The sequence below is a fragment of the Microcebus murinus genome, chromosome 1 (genome assembly GCF_040939455.1).
Source record: "Microcebus murinus isolate Inina chromosome 1, M.murinus_Inina_mat1.0, whole genome shotgun sequence".
Taxonomy (NCBI): domain Eukaryota; kingdom Metazoa; phylum Chordata; class Mammalia; order Primates; family Cheirogaleidae; genus Microcebus; species Microcebus murinus.
Window position 1 is genome coordinate 67413388 of NC_134104.1, and position 16853 is coordinate 67430240.

General features: G+C 42.8%; 1 pseudogene; it reads left to right on the plus strand.

Annotated features, from left to right (window-relative positions):
- Positions 1 to 8: 8 nt before the first annotated feature.
- LOC105879753 (pumilio homolog 3-like) lies at positions 9 to 15013 on the plus strand (annotated as a pseudogene).
- Positions 15014 to 16853: the final 1840 nt, after the last annotated feature.

Below are 16853 nucleotides of genomic sequence, written 5' to 3' on the forward strand. Positions count from 1 at the left end.
GATGAACGATGGGTGGACGGGATGAAGGACACAGAGGCGGTGACCGCGGGTCACTGAAAGACTGTCACATCCTTGCCCAATCATCACCTTGCAAGGGAATCATTCCTCTTTTGGTCTCCAGTTTCAACGTCAGTTAAATGTCATCTGCCCTGGACTGCTCCTGATGTCAGGCAAGACAAAGGATCCAAATCCAGCCTTTCTTTTGGATATTCCTTCCCTCTTAGATTCTTGAAAGCCCTTGGGAGGCAGGACCATGGGAGACAACTGAGCACAGGAAACTGAATGGACCTTGGTGAGGAATCTCACCCACAGTAGAACCTCTTTCAAAATTGGAGTCAATCCTTTCAAACCTTGCCACTGCTTTATCAACTAAGTTTATGCAATGTTTAAAACTTCTTTGTTGTCATTTCTACGATGTTCATAGCATCTTCACGAAAAGTAGGCTCCATCTCAAAAAATCACTTTCCTTGTTCATCCATAGGAAGCAATTCCTCATTGTTCAAGTTTTATCATGAGATTGCAGCAATTCAGTCACATCTTCGGGCTCTACTTCTAATTTTACTTCTCTCGTGATTTCTCCACATCTATAGTTACTTTCTTCGCTGAAGTCTTGAACTCCTTAAAGTCATCCATATGTCTGAGCAAACAGCTTCCCTTCACCTCCCAAACATACTGGGATCCAGGAAAATCAATGTGTCCAAGCCATGTTAATGTAGTCCAAATACTCTATCTTATAGATACGTAACCCTAATCCTGTTTTATCTTGGTAACTCTCTGGTGCTTCATGGCAACAGGGCCTGGATTTTGTAATCTGAGGATACCATTCCTGTTGTGGCAATGCCATACTGTGACCAGGCTCAGAGACACATGTCTAAGTCACCCTGGACTGCCCCATCTCCCTTGTTCGTAACGACCAAATAGTTAGCAAATCCTGTTTATCCTACTCCTCAGGGTTCTCTGCGTCTTCCTCTACTTTCTTTCTTTCTTTTTTTTTTTTCCTTCTTTTTTTTGAGACAAAGTCTCACTCTGTTCTCTGGGCTTGAGTGCTGTGGCATCAGACCAGCTCACAGCAACCTCAAACTCCTGGGCTCAAGTAATCCTCCTGCCTCAGTCTCCCAAGTAGCTGGGACTACAAGTGTGCACCACCACATCTGGCCTGGCTAATTTTTTCTATTTTTAGTAGAGACGGGGTCTCACTCTTGCTCGGGCTGGTCTCGAACTCAAGCGATCCTCCCACCTCGGCCTCCCAGAGTTCTAAGATTATAGGTGTGAGCCACCACGCTTGACCTTCTACTTTCTATTATTAATGTATCTGTCAATATCTAGGTTGGGCCTGGATATCTGCGTGCTGTTCCCACCCATGTCCCCCATTGTCCACATCCTTCCCCTCTTCCTCATGGAGGAAAGGATGGTGGGAGGCAGCCTGTCCAGTGACAGGAACAAACATGGCCAGTGGCCCTCAGAGGATTAGGCAGGGTCTGCCAGTGGGAGATTCCGTGGTACTGGGCTTTGTATTCCACAGAGTGTGTGAGGATTTGATGCCACAATGTATGTACAAATACTTTGTTTCAAAAGCTCTATCAAGAATCTGTTACAGGACCCCCAGGTATGTGAATTGCTACAATGGAAGTCAAAGGGGAAAAAAAAAATCACAGGAAAGAGTATGAAGGCATCACAAGAAAAAAACAGATTTCATAAAAACACAATGATTCTGGTTCTTTTTTTTTTTTTTTTTTGAGACAGAGTCTCACTTTGTTGCCCAGGCTACAGTGAGTGCCGTGGCATCAGCCTCGCTCATAGCAACCTCAAACTCCTGGGCTCAAGCCATCCTCCTGCCTCAGCCTCCCATATAGCTAGGACTCCAGGCATGTGCCACCATGCCCGGCTAATTTTTTTTTCTATATATATTAGTTGGCCAATTAACTTCTTTCTATTTATAGTAGAGATGGGGGTCTCGCTCTTGCTCAGGCTGGTTTTGAACTCCTGACCTTGAGCAATCAGCCAGTGTTGGCCTCCCAGAGTGCTAGGATTACAGGCGAGTGAGCCACCGAACCCGGCCAATGATTCTGACTCTTCATAGTCATTCCCAAGAAAAGTTGCTAATGAAGGCGGATCCAAAATAACATCTAAGAACTTTGAGAAAAATACCACCAAACCTGTGAAGCAGTTCAAGAATAGGCATGAATGACCTCCTTCCTCTTGGCCGGCAATTTAGTTTTAGGATATTCCTTTGGCCAGGGGGTCCGTTCAGTCAGCCAGTGTCGGGGAGCCTTAAGATTTTACTTTAGTTCACAATGGGGTGACTTCAAAAAGAAGAAGAAAGAACTGAAGCAGAGCAGGCAACTCAGTGATGAAACCAACTATGACGTTGTTTGAGCAAAGCAGATTTGGGAGATTTTAAGAAGAAAAAACTGTGACAAAGTTAATGAGTGACTTGCAGAAGTTGATCTGAGGGAAAATTAAAACCATTGCATTTGAACATGATTCAACCCATGTAATCCAGTGTTACACTGCATATGGTAATGAAAAACACAGAAAATAGGCTTTTGAAGAATTGTGAGATGATTTTGTTGAATTAAGTAAAGCCAAATATTCCAGAAACATGGTTAAGAAATTTCTCATGGGCCGGGCGCGGTGGCTCACGCCTGTAATCCTAGCACTCTGGGAGGCCGAGGCGGGAGGATTGCTCGAGGTCAGGAGTTCGAACCAGCCTGAGCAAGAGTGAGACCCCATCTCTACTATAAATAGAAATAAATTAATTGGCCAACTAATATATATAAAAAAAATTAGCCGGGCATGGTGGCACATGCTTGTAGTCCCAGCTACTCAGGAGGCTGAGGCAGCAGGATTGCTTGAGCCCAGGAGTTTGAGGTTGCTGTGAGCTAGGCTGACGCCATGGCACTCACTCTAGCCTGGGCAACAAAGTGAAACTCTGTCTCAAAAAAAAAAAAAAAGAAAGAAAGAAAGAAATTTCATTTCTCATGTATGGAAGTAAACCACAGATTGCAGAGATAATCAGAAGTCTTAAAGGCCACATGAGGAAGGTGTTGCGGCATGCAGAAGTCTTGGCCACCGTGGAGTATGCGTACGATGACAAAGCCATTTTAGAGCAGAGGAACATGCTGACAGATGAGCTGGATGGGAACACATTTTGGCTTTATAAGACAGCAGATCACTCAACTCTGGACAAAGTGTTAGAGGTACAGACAAAAAAATCAGAGCTTATTATGGATGAAATGAAACAGATTCTAACTCCAATGGCCCAAAAGGAAACTGTGATGAAGCACTCATTGGTGCATAAAGTATTCTTGGACTCTTTTTTACCTATGCGCCTCCCAAACTCATATCAGAAATGGCTGAAGCCATCTGGGAAGCGGTGGTATACCTGGCATGCACACACAATGGCACCAGAGTGGCCATGCATGCCCACGGACAGGAAACCGATTGTGAAAACAATGAAGACTTATGTTGAAAAAGTGGCTAATAGCCAATAGTCCCATTTGGTTTTACTGGCGGCGTTTGATTGTATTGATGATACTAAGCTTGTGAAGCAGATAATCACATGGGAAATTATCAGTTCCTTGCCTAACATAGTAAATGATAAATATGGAAGGAAGCTCCTATTGCATTTACTAAGCCCCAGAGATCCTGCACATACAGTAAGAGAAATCATTGAAGTTCTGCAAAAAGGAGCTGGAAATGCACACAGTAAAAAAAATCCAGAGATCTGCAGATGCTCTGAGAATCCATTTCTCTAGCTTTGCTAAGCTACCTGCAAGGGTATGCCCAGGAAGTGTTGCTAGATAAGTCTGTGTGTGTGTGTGCCTGTGTCGGGTTTCCGACATTCTGGAATCTGCGACTAGAGAGGTTCAGCCTACCATGAATGCCATAGGCAGCTTGGCAGCAGCAGAACTACCACCTGGTGACACATTGCAGGACATCCTGCAGGACATCTAGTTCTGAAGTGGTTAATAGAGCAAGATAAAAAGATGAAAGGGAATGGAAGGGAAGGTTGTTTTGCAAAAACACTTGTAGAGGATGTTGATATGAAGGACCTGAAGTCCTGGGCTAGTGTAAATCAAGGTGTCATTATTCTTTCTAGCCTTCTCCAGAGTTCTGACTAAGAAGTTGCTCACAAAGTCAAAGCTGGACTAAAAAGCCCGATTCCCACTCTGGAAAAAAAAAAAAAACATAAACAAAACACCAGCAAAGGAATAGAAGCTCTACTTGAAAAACTGAGTGCATATGTGGAAAAAGTTAAACGAAAGATGAAATATTTTTTCCTGTTTCCTGTTCTGTTTTGCCAATGCAGAAAAGGACGGCTGGGGTTCACCTTACCAGTATATTGGGTGCTCTCTACATGTGTTTCTTCTTTTGTAAGAAGAAATATTTATAAAATTATTTCTAAAAGTGGTCTTTTAAAAAAAAATCCAAGCTATCTCCTGTACCATAGTAGGTAGTCAGTAAATCAGAGCATGAAGCAGTAATGTGGAAGGCTTAGCAATCATATACAATGGGGCCAACACATATAAAGTGTAGTTGAATGAGTTGATTTGGGGAGAAGACAGCTTCTGTGAGCAGCAGCCTCAGAAGGCTTCCTGGAGGAGGTGGGACTTAGAAGGCTATCCTGAAAAAGGAAGGTAGGATGTGGAGAAGAAGACTAAGGGGAGTCTTTGGTGACAGCAGCAAGATGGAAGTTGAACTGAACTTCAGGAAGCCTTAAGGCTTTGATGGGTACAGGGAGGGAGACCCTGCAACCAGAGCAGGAGCTTATGGATTAGGTTCCGTGTTAGATTTTGTTTGAAAGCCATGTGGCAAAGGTAAGCTCATGAGGGAAATGTGCTAAATGAATTAGGGGATCACAGTGGATTGCAGTATTTCTCTGTTTGGGGACATTTCAAGTAAATAGCTCCTTGGGATGAGACTTTCCTTCTCAGGACTGTCCCTAAAATAGTCAAATAGGGTTTGAGTAAGAAGGAAGAAGATGAAAATTTGTTATATGCAGAAGTTTGAATTTTAGTGCAGGTGGGATGTTTGCATTTTAAATCTATGGTTGGCTTTTAGCTACAAAGCTTAGGAGGACTGGTAGCTCAATCAGGCTCATGTAACCATGCTTATGAATATCTGTCTGCTTTCAATATAGAGACTTGGTCCTTTCTGTAGATAGTCTGATGTAACAGGACACCACCTTAGGTCTGTCACTGCAGTTACACCACTGGAGAATTGGCCAGAGAATTGGCTTTTCCTGTCCAGACTATAGAATCCCAGGACTATTTCCAACCTACAAGCTACTGAGTCTCCCCTGTGTGGTGTATTGAACCCTTCCCAAAGAACAAAGGAGCTGATGCCTGTAGCTAACTCTTTTAGCATGGATTCTCCTCCCAACTAACACCCAACTGAGTGTAGGGTGTGGGTGGGAGAGCTGGGGGACCCGGGATAAGGTGGGGAGGGGAAATGGGGAAAAGGCAACACTAGAGCTTGCTTTTGTTTGACTAATACATTGTGATTTGTGTTCTCCATATAAAGAGTCCATGGTGGGGGGGTGGGGGGGTGGGGCAGGACCTGCTATTTGTTCCATCGTTGAAGCTAATGCAATAAAATAACATATACATTATAAAAAAGAATCCATTACAGTATATTTCAGATTTTTTTCCACTTTTTTTATTTCGGCATATTATGGGGGTACAGATTTTAAGGTTTCAATAAATGCCCTTTCCCCCCTCCCCCCACAAGTCTGAGTTTCCAGCATGACCATCCCCCAGATGGTGCACATCTCACTCATTATGTATATATATACCCGCCCCCTCCCCCCTCCCACCTGCCCGATACCCTATTTCTGTAGTACCTGTGTGTCCACTTAGATGCTGCTCAGTTAATACCAGTTTGCTGGTGAGTATATGTGGTGCTTGTTTTTCCATTCTTGGGATACTTCACTTAGTAGTATGGGTTCCAGCTCTAACCAGGAAAATATAAGATGTGCTATATCACCGTTGTTTCTTAGAGCTGAATAGTACTCGATGGTATACATATACCACATTTTATTAATCCATTCTTGAATTGATGGGCACTTGGGCTGTTTCCACAGCCTTGCAATTATGAATTGTGCTGCTATAAACATTCGAGTGCAGGTGTCTTTTTTGTAGAGTGTCATTGGATCTCTTGGGTAGATGCCCAGTAATGGAATTGCTGGATCAAATGGTAGATTCACTCATATCGCTTTAAGGTATCTCCATATTGCTTTCCACAGAGGTTGAACTAGTTTGCAGTCCCACCAGCAGTGTAGGAGTGTTCCTCTCTCTCCACATCCACACCAGCATTTGTTATTTGGAGACTTTTTGATAAAGGCCATTCTCACTGGAGTTAAGTGATATCTCATTGTGGTTTTGATTTGCATTTCCCTGATGATTAGAGATGTTGAGCATTTTTTCATATGTTTGTTGGCCATTCTTCTGTCTTCTTTAGAAAAATTTCTGGGTTCAAGTCCTTTGCCCACTTTTTAATAGGGTTATTTGATTTTTTTCTTGCTGATTTTCGTGAGTTCTAAGTATATTGTAGTTATCAGTCCCTTATCAGATGCGTAGGATGCAAAAATTTTCTCCCATTCTGTAGGTTGTTTGTTTACTTTCATGACTGTTTCTTTGGCTGTGCAGAAGCTTTTTAGTTTGATCATGTCCCATTTATTTATTTTTGTTGCTGCTGTGATTGCCTTTGGAGACTTCTTCATAAACTCTTTGCCTAGGCCGATGTCTAGGAGAGTGTTTTCAACATTTTCCTCTAGAATTCTAATAGTTTCATACCTTAGGTTTAAGTCTATTATCCAGCGTGAGTTGATTTTTGTGAGAGGTGAAAGGTGTGGGTCCTGCTTTAGCCTTCTACAAGTGGCTATCCAGTTTTCCCAGCACCATTTATTGAAAAGGGATTCTTTTCCCCAGCATATGTTTTTGTCTGCTTTGTCAAAGATTAGATGGCTATATGAGGATGGTTTTATATCAGGATTTTCAGACTGTTCCACTGGTCAATATTCCTATTTTTGTGCCAATACAAGATTGTTTTAATTACTACAGCTTTGTAGTATAGTTTGATATCTGGCATATTAATACCTCCCATTTTGTTTTTGTTGCCTAGAATTGCTCTTGATATTCAGGGTCTTCTTTGGTTCCATACGAACCATAAAATTATTTTTTCCATATCTGTGAAGAACGCTGATTGGATTTTAATAGGTATTGCATTGAATCTGTAGATCAGTTTGGGTAGTATAGACATTTTAATGATGTTGAGTCTGCCAATCCACGAGCATGGAATGGATTTCTATCTGTTTACATCCTCTGCTATTTCCTTCCTCAGTGTTTCATAGTTCTCCCTGTAGAGGTCTTTTACCTCCTTGGTTAAGTATACTCCTAGGTACTTTAATTTCTTTGTTGCTATTGTGAAGAGATTTGAGTCTTTGATTTGGTTCTCAATTTGATTATTGTTGGCGTATATGAATGCCTGTGATTTCTGTGTATTGATTTTGTAGCCTGAGACTTTACTAAATTCATTGATTAGTTCCAGGAGTTTCTTGGTTGAATCTTTGGGTTTTTCTAAATATAATATCATGTCATCAGCAAACAGTGAAAGTTTGATCTCTTCTGCCCCTATTTGGATACCTTTAATTCCACTTTCCTGTCTGATTGCTGTAGCCAGGACTTCCGGCACTATGTTGAATAGAAGTGGAGATAGTGGGCAACCTTGTCTGGTTCCAGTTCTAAGTGGGAATACTTTCAATTTTTCCCCACTGAGTATGATGTTGGCTATGGGTCTGTCATATGTGGCTTGTATCATTTTTAGGTATGTTCCTTCTATGCCTATTTTATTAAGTGTTTGTATCATGAAAGGGTGTTGAATTTTGTCAAAAGATTTTTCTGCATCTATTGAAAGAATCATGTGGTCTTTGGTTTTGCTTCTGTTTATGTGGTGAATTGCCTTTATAGATTTACGTATGTTGAACCATCCCTGCATCCCTGGGATGAAGCCCACTTGGTCATGATGAATTATTTTTTTGATAAGTGTCTGGATTCGGTTAGCTAAGATTTTGTTGAAAATTTTTGCATCTATATTCATTAGAGATATTGGCCTGTAGTTTTCTTTATTTGTTGCATCCTTTCCTGGTTTTGGTATCAGAGTAATATTCGCTTCATAAAAGGTGTCGGGGAGGTTTCCGTTCTTCTCCATGTTGTGGAATAGTTTCTGCAAGATAGGTACTAGTTCTTCTTTGTAAGTGTGATAAAATTCGGGAGTGAAACCATCTGGACCAGGACTTTTCTTTTTAGGGAGATTTTTTTTTTTTTTTTTTGCTTTTTAGAACATGAAGAATGGTATAGGGAGATTTTTAATTGCTGTTTCTATTTCAGCTGTTGAGATTGGTCTGTTCAGGGAATCTATTTCTTCCTGGTTGAGCCTAGGGAGGCTGTGTGTTTCTAGAAATTTGTCCATTTCCTCCACATTTTCCAGTTTGTGTGCATAAAGATTTTTGTAGTACTCATAAATTATATCTTGTATCTCTTTGGGATCAGTTGTGATATCTCCTTTTTTGTTCCTGATGGAGCTTATTAGAGATTTCTCTTTTCTGCTTTTCGTTAGCTTAGCCAGTGGCGTGTCAATTTTGTTTATTTTTTCAAAGAACCAACTTTTTGTTTCATTAATCTCCTGAATAGCTTCCCTGTTTTCAATTTCGTTTAGTTCTGATTTGATCTTGTTGATTTCACTTCTTCTGCTGGGTTTGGGGCTGGTCTGTTCTTCTTTTTCGAGCTCTTCTAGTCATTTCATTAGATTGTCTATTTGTGATCTTTTTGACTTTTGGTTATAGGCATTTATGGAGATAAACTTTCCTCTCAGAACTACTTTAGCTGTGTCCCAGAGGATTTGATAACTTGTCTCTCCATTGTCATTTTCTTCATAGAATTTTTAAATTTCCATCTTGATTTCTTCATTTATGAAGTAATCATTTAGTAGGAGGTTGTTTAATTTCCACGTTTTTGTGTAGAAATGTGAGTTTCTGTTACAGTTGATTTCTACTTTTATTCCACTGTGATCTGAGAAGATACATGGTATGATTTCTATTTTTTTAAATTTCTTGAGGTTTACTTTGTGTCCTAGGATATGGTCAATCTTAGAGAATGTCCCGTGAGCTGATGAGAAGAACGTATATTCAGTGGATTTTGGGTAGAATGTCCTGTAAATGTCAGTCAGACCCAATTGTTCTAGAGTTTTGTTTAAGTCCATTATTTCTTTATTAATTTTCTGTTTGGAGGATCTGTCTTGTGCCGTCAGTGGGGTGTTGAAATCTCCGGTAATTATGGAGTTGCAATTAATCCATTTGCTTAGCTCCAGTAAGATTTGCTTTATGAATCTGGGTGCACCTAAGTTGGGTGCATATATATTTAAAATTGTTATCTCTTCTTGTTGAAGTGTGCCCTTCACTATTATATAATGACACTCTTTGTCTTTCACTAGTTTTGTTGGTTTAAAAACTAAATCATCTGAAATTAGAACTGCCACGCCAGCCTTCTTTTGGTTTCCACTTGCTTGGAATACTGATCTCCACCCTTTTATTTTTAGTCTATATGCATCTTTGCAGGTTAGATGTGTTTCCTGAAGACAGCATATACTTGGCCTGTATTTTCTTATCCATTCAGCCAGCCTATGTCTCTTGAGTGGAGCGTTTAAGCCATTCACATTTATTGAGAGAACTGATAGGTAAGGTAGATTACTGTTCATTCTGTTGGGTTGGATGTTGTTGCTTTGATTTCTCTCTTGTAATATCTGGCCTTTAATCTTTGGGTTTTGGTTGTTTTTATATTCGTGAGTTTTTATTATGATGTTCCATGCATAACACTGTTTTGAGTACTTCTTGTAGGGCTGGTCTTGTCTTGGTGAATTCTCTGAGACTTTGCTTGTCTGAGAATGTCTTTATTTCTCCTTCATAATATGAAGCTTAGTTTTGCAGGGAATAAGATTCTAGGCTGGGCATTGTTTTGTTTCAAAAGAGTGAGAATGGGGCCCCAGTCTCTCCTTGCTTGTAAAGTCTCATTAGAGAAGTCTGGTGTTATTAGAATTGGCTTTCCCTTGTATGTTACTTGCTTCTTTTGTCTTACAGCTCTTAGAAGGGCCTCTTTAGTTGATATTTTGGTCAGTCTGATGACTGCATGTCGTGACATCTTCCTGTTTGCATTGAATCTCCCAGGGGTCCTTTGAGCTTCTTGAACTTGTATATCGAGATTTTTAGCAAGGCCTGGGACATTTTCCTCTATTATATCTTCAAATAGCTTGTCCAACCCTTGAGTGTTGTCTTCTTCCCCTTCTGGTAACCCTATGAGCCTCACATTAGGTTTCTTCACATAATCCCACATCTCTTGTAGGCTTTGCTCTTTTCTCTTGTTTCTCTGCTCTATCTCTGTGACTGATTTATTTAATTGGAGGGTGTTATCTTCAATCTCTGAGATTCTTTCTTCTGTTTGATCTATCCTGTTCTTGAACTTTCCACTGTATTTTGTAGTTCCCTGAATTGATTCTTTATTTCCAGGAGTTCAGTTAAACTTTTCTTCATTGTGTCAATTTCTTTAGTGAACTTTTGTTCCAGGTCCTAGAGGCTTTTTGTGGTTTCTTTGTGTTGGTTATTGAGTTGTTCTTGCAGGTCATTGAATTTTCTGATGATCCACATTCGAAATTCCTCTTCTATCATTTTGGTTGCCTGATTTTGATTGGTGTCTGTTTCTAGGGGACTGGTGCTCCTCTTTGGGGGTGTGTTTTCCCTTTGGTTCTTTACATTTCCGGAGTTCCTTCGCTGATTTCTTCCCATGTCAATCAGTTGTTGTTTTTTTCCTTTAGGTTTTTGTTTGGTTATTCATACATCTTGTTTAGTTTCTGAGCCAGTAGGTGGTGTCTGTGGGTGAGATTTGACCACTCCCTGTATAATGAGTCAGTAGGTGCCTTGAAAAGGCTGTGCAGGATGTCCTCCCTGTCAGTAGGTGGCACTTGCTTGGAGGAACAGACTACGCTGTTGTTTTTGTGTCCTGTTATCAGCTCTTGTTCCTGTAGAGAGACACTCTAGTGCCTCAGGTGGTCGGTGGGGCCCTGGGACTTCCAGGTGTGTCCTTTTCTCCCCCTCAGTGAGGGCTGGTCTGGGAGAGAGTCTGGGCAGAGCTGGGTTGGGTAAGCCTGCCCTCAGACACCACCAATGTCATTAGCAGGGGTCAAAGTTCTGTTCTCTGCTTCCAGGCAAAGCTGTCAGGGAGGGGCTGGAATGGCCCCGCTCAGTCAGAGAGTCTGCATGTGGGGGTTGGGCTGTCTGTGACTCGCAGTCTGGAGCAGGCCTCGCTTCTTTCCACCGACCCCAACTCTGCAGCTACTCCTGGGCCTCTGCCAGCAGGCCAGACCACACGCCACCAGGCCTCTCCTGGCTGTGCTGCCGGCAGGGAGGTTCCCTGCACAAGAAAGCCACCTGGGCTGGGCGCAGAGCCTCCCTTTGTAGGGAGGGTTGTCCTCTAGGATGCTGATCTGCCCCTGAAGGCACACACACCTCAGTAGGCTGTTCACGTATATCGCTTCTGGGCCCTGGGCAATGCGAGACCTCGATGCACAGGATCTGGTCTGCACGTCTGAGCTCTGGCTCCCAGAGTTCAAACTATATCCCCACCAGGGAGAGGAGTGCCAGTCCCAATTCACCCACAGGGAGCCCAAGCTGGGTCTATGTCTCTCAACCTCAGGGTCTGTCCTGTTCTCCTGGGATCACCGTGCCAGCAGCACCTGGGATGGCTGGCGGGTAGGGAGCTCACAATCTGAGTTCCCCTTAGTCAGCTGTAGGGCCCCAAAAGGGAAGGTCCCATTCCCTGTAGGTTCCTCAGGCTGGTGGCTGTATTGTCTCTCTGGGCAGCCACAGGTAGGGTCGGGGGAGAGGAGGAGGAGGCAATATGGCACCTGCCGAGGGGCTCGGGTCTGTGCACACGGAGGTGTCCCGAGGGAGTTGGGAGCCTGATGCTGCGTCCGCTACTGGCTTACCGCTCACTGGCAGTGGCCGTCTCTGGGCTGGTGTCCGTGGGTCTCTCCACCCTCTGGGGAGCCCACCAGCAGTCTGAGATGGAGAGGAGGGGAAACAGCCTATCCACCTACCCTTCCCGCTGGTCTCCAGGCTGCTTCAGCGGTCCCAGCTTCTAGTTCTCCTCTGCGACCTCTTCCTGTGGAGTCTCCCGTGGTCTCAGGTACTCCTCCTTCCGACCCTTGTTCGATGTAGGCTCGTCTTCTTGCTTCTTTCTTCTAATTTCTGCTAAAATCTGTCTTTTCTGCAGAGACACTCTGTCTGGCGGTGTTTCTCATCCGCCATCTTGATTCCCTGTCTATATTTCAGATTTAAGGATGCAAAATAAAAAGAAAGGTAAAAGAACCCTTATTATGAAATACTTCTCCATTGAAAGGAAAAATCTATTAGCTAGTGAGACTGGCTCAAAGGTCGGGCAGTGACCCTCATCTAGTGTCACCAAAACACACTAAATGGGTGGGTCTGGTGCCCTCTGTGCTGGGCAGATGTGTGTGGGTTCAACACGTGCAGGAGGCGGACAGCTGGTAGACCTATGGTAGAACGTTATGGTGATTCAGCAGGGAGATAAAAAGGAAAGCTGAGAAATAACAGACTCATAATGAGAGATAGTAAAACCTGAATATAAGGAGTCAAAGAAAAGGGGCAAAGATGACTCTGGATGACAGTCACCTGGGGACTAAGGTGGGTACAATGTCACTTACTACTATTGCAGCAAATCTATTCAGGAAATGTACTAAAAAGACCACTACTTGTCCAATCTCAAGATGTTGGGAGTTGTCAATAAAACTCAAAAAAAGTTTATAAACATTTAGTGACATTCCTTATAGTGGGCATTTTACATCCAGGCAGTGAAGTGGTGGGCACCCAGGCTATCTTCTTCACTACCTGGATCAATTGTTGGCCTCCCTGATCCTCAGTTTTCCTATTGTAAAATGGGCATGGTAATATATATTAGACATGCTTAATGTTTTAGAGTGAGTTCAGGAGTAGCTCCTGGCATATACTGATGCAGAAAATGTTGGGCGCCGGGACGCAGCCACTTGCCGCCTCCCTGTAGCTCCGCATCTCCGCGGGCCAGCACTGCACGAGGCCAGTTGGAGGGCGCGCTGCTGGGGCCGGGGCAGAGAGACACCCGGGCCCGTGTGCTGCTGGGACCCCAGGCCCACATGCTGCTGCCTGTTTCCAGCCATGCTGCTTGCGTGATCCTGATTGGGTAATTTTTGAATCCCACTGTTTTTGATTGGATGTTAAAGCTTGTTGGTGATTGGATGTTAAAGCTTGATGTTGATTGGATTGGATGCTTTTTGAGCCCTACCAAGGGTATAAAAGCAGGAGGAGAACAAGGAAGTGGGGCAGAAGGGTCAGAAGATCGGAAGACGCAAAGAGAGCTATAACACTAGGTGTGCTGAGCCTGCTGTGGAAGAATAAAGGCTCCAACTTCGTGTGCCGCTCGGTTCTTTCCCCGGTCAAGAGCTGTAACACTAGCTGTACACATTGCCGCAGTAATACTGGGCTGTTAAAAGTTCTAGCTATCTTTTCTGAATGCTGTGCCTACATTCCCAGAAGGAGTTCTGATTGTCATTGCGTAGCCTCGTCTTTTCTGTCACACTGGTTTATTGCAGGGGCACCAAGAGGTTGATGGAAGCAGTAACCACACAGGTCCAGATCCCTACTGGAATACAGGGTGGATTCCGAGACATCTTTTGAACTGTCTACCCACTAGGGTGATTGTACTGCCTTCCTTCCTATTCTCTCCTGCCCTCCCTCCTTTTCTTCTATTCTATTTTTCCTTTTAAGCTGTAAATTTTTTTAGACACACCAAAAGATCTGAAAAAATCATACAGCATGCTTTAATGTCTTAATCACCTTCCCTAAGAAATGAAATAAAATAATTACAAATGCCGTTGACAAACCCACAAACATGCCAATCCTCTTTCCCTCCCTGTAGCAAATGCTTATCCCGTGATTACGCTCCAGTTTCAAGAGAAGCACAGGAATGGTTCCTTGATCAAAGGTGGCAGCACGAGGAAGGAGAGTACATTACACATCTTTAACACCTTATCATTGTTTATATTATGATATAGTAAAGGCTGCACTCCCTGGTCTGATGTTTAAGGCCCTCCCATGGTCTGATCTCTACCAGCCCCTCTGACTATACCTTTTACTTTCCTTTTACATGAAGACCCTCCCCTCAACTGCCCAGCAAGCTGGTGCAGTTAGTATTTCTGGCTCATCCCATTACATGGCCTTGTTGCTACATTCCTTTATAACCCAGGCCTCACTCTCGAAGTGACCATCCTCTTTTATTTTCTCCATTTTCCTTATTGCAATTATCTTAGGCTACATTCCTTGCTCCCTTTCATCCCAAAGGTTTCTCCACCCTTGCAAATATAGCAGCTATTACTTCTACCCCTCATGTGGCACAAGCATTCACTACTTTTTATTTGTATCTTCCTTTGGCTGACTGCATATGTTCTGATTCACAACTTTGTGCAAGTGATAACTTTCTTCTTCTTCTTTCTTCTCCTTCCTCCTTCTTCCTCATTCCTTCTTCCTTCTTCCTCCTCCTCCTCCTCCTCCTTCTTCTTCTTCTTTTTACATCAAATGTCTCTTTATTTTCCACGTTGTGTCTTGTATACATTGTCTAACACAAAGAGCTTGCTCAGTAATTGTTTGTAGGTATTGATTCATCTTATGGCAACACAAGCTTGGCCTTATACATTTTTTCTTTTCCTGGGATTATTTGATCTTCCCAAATGGCCATGTTATTTCTAATTATTGTGGTATTGATGAAGGTGGCCGGGGTGCTGGTGGGGTGGGGGAGATGGCAGGTAGGGCACTAGCTCTTTCTGGGACAAGCCAGATAATCATCTTCCTTCATATTTGTTTCTGACAGTCTGACTCATATCTTTTCTCTGGTTTCTTTTTTAGGCTATTTGAATGTGAGCTATGCAAAAAGTGAGAACGGTAGTCTTTTATTTCCAATGTTCTCTAACTTGTCTTCTCCTGTTTGAGAAATGTTTTTGATCATTATCTGACGAACATTGAATCTACCAGTGCCAGGTAGCCTGGCAGCCCAAAGGATGGCTACCCAGAGCCTTTCCCTCTTGGGCACATCTGACTTGAGTCAGGTGGAAAATCCCTTTCAATCCTCACCCTCTACATGTAAATGACAATCACGGTGCTACCACAGGTAGCAACTGAGGGCCTTGGAAAGTCCAGAGTTGGCTTTGTTGGCAAAGAGTTGGCTTTGTTGTTGCCACCTTCTGATCAGGTATCTTACATGCAAGGCCACAGCCTGAGGACCTGCTGTCCAGGCCTCTGTGTGTAGCAGGGCAGCTCCATCCTTACAGTCAAAAGGGGCCAAAGCCCAGAACCCTCTGTGACACTATGGGTGTGTTTTGCTTAGGAATATTCAAAGTGTTAATGCAGAAAGGCATGAAGGCAAAGGTATAAAGTCTATGCTGTAGATTTAGGGGAACCAACTTCTAATGGGTGCCTAATATTTACCAGACATGGATATAGATGCTTTACATTCATTGTCTTATTTAATCCTTACAACAGTTCAGTGTGGAGGCATTAGCAGCCAGTTATTGCAGATGAGGAAAGCTGAGGCCCTGAAAGGCAATGCAATGTGCTCAGGCAAGGTCCCTCCTTACCTCTAAATGACACAGCTGCACTTTGAACCTCTCGTGTCTGCTTCCAAATTAACCCCTCCGCATGTGTCCTCCCCGGGACAGTGTCAGGCAATGGCCTGTAAGGGCTCCCTTGCTTTAGTTCTCTGAGTTGCCGAAACTATTCCCACCCTAGCAACCATTTTGACCTACCTGGTCACCTATAATCAGATTATAGAAACATTTATGTACGAAAATGTTACTCGAGACATTATTTAAGATGTCAAAAACATCAAAACAAATAAAATATCTCCTACTAGATTCTGAATAAGAAAACACTGGTACATTCACTTGGTGTAATATTAGAGATTAATTAAAAGAAATGTAGCAAAATGATTAATTACAGGGAGAAATGTTCAAAATATGATAGGTGGAAAAATGAAATTGTTAATAGCATTTACGTGAGGTGGTTTTAAAACAGGTATACAAATCCTTTAATATTCTCCCTTCAAGAAACATAGCTGAATGTGGACCACAATTGATGACTCACCTGTAACGAGCAGGGTGCAGTAAAAGTGACAGTATGTGCACTTTTAGAGTAGATTGTAAAAGGTATCATCGTGGCTTCCTCTTTTTCTCAGCCCTACCATGAGGACACTCAAGCAGTCCTCTGGAGAAGTCCCTGTGGTGAGGAACTGAGGTCTCCTGCCCACCACCACCAAGAAGCTGAGGTTTCTGTAATAGCCATGTGATTGGGCCATCTGAGGAAGAAACCCGATTATTCAGCAATAAAGGAATGAATTTATTCAAGGTTACCATGCACTAACCATCCTCAAATACATAACTTTAATTCTCATATCATATTTTAGAGGTAATTAAGATGAAACTGTTGCCATTTTTACCATCTCTTAAACTTGCCTGGCTCTGCTTTAAAAAAAAGAACAATAATTGCCAGAGTTTTGCCTTTCTTTATTATAAAAGAATTGCATAATCGTCCATCTTGCAGCATTTTGACCAAGAAATGCAACCTGGCTTGGCTCTCCCATAGGAGCCTGGGGTTTTCGTGTGCAGATGGGTGTGAGAAGGGCAGGCTCTGCAGAGCCCCCTGGGTGCTGATGGCAGCTCAGCTCCAAGTCCCTTATTCAGTTCCTCCAAGTACTTACTTT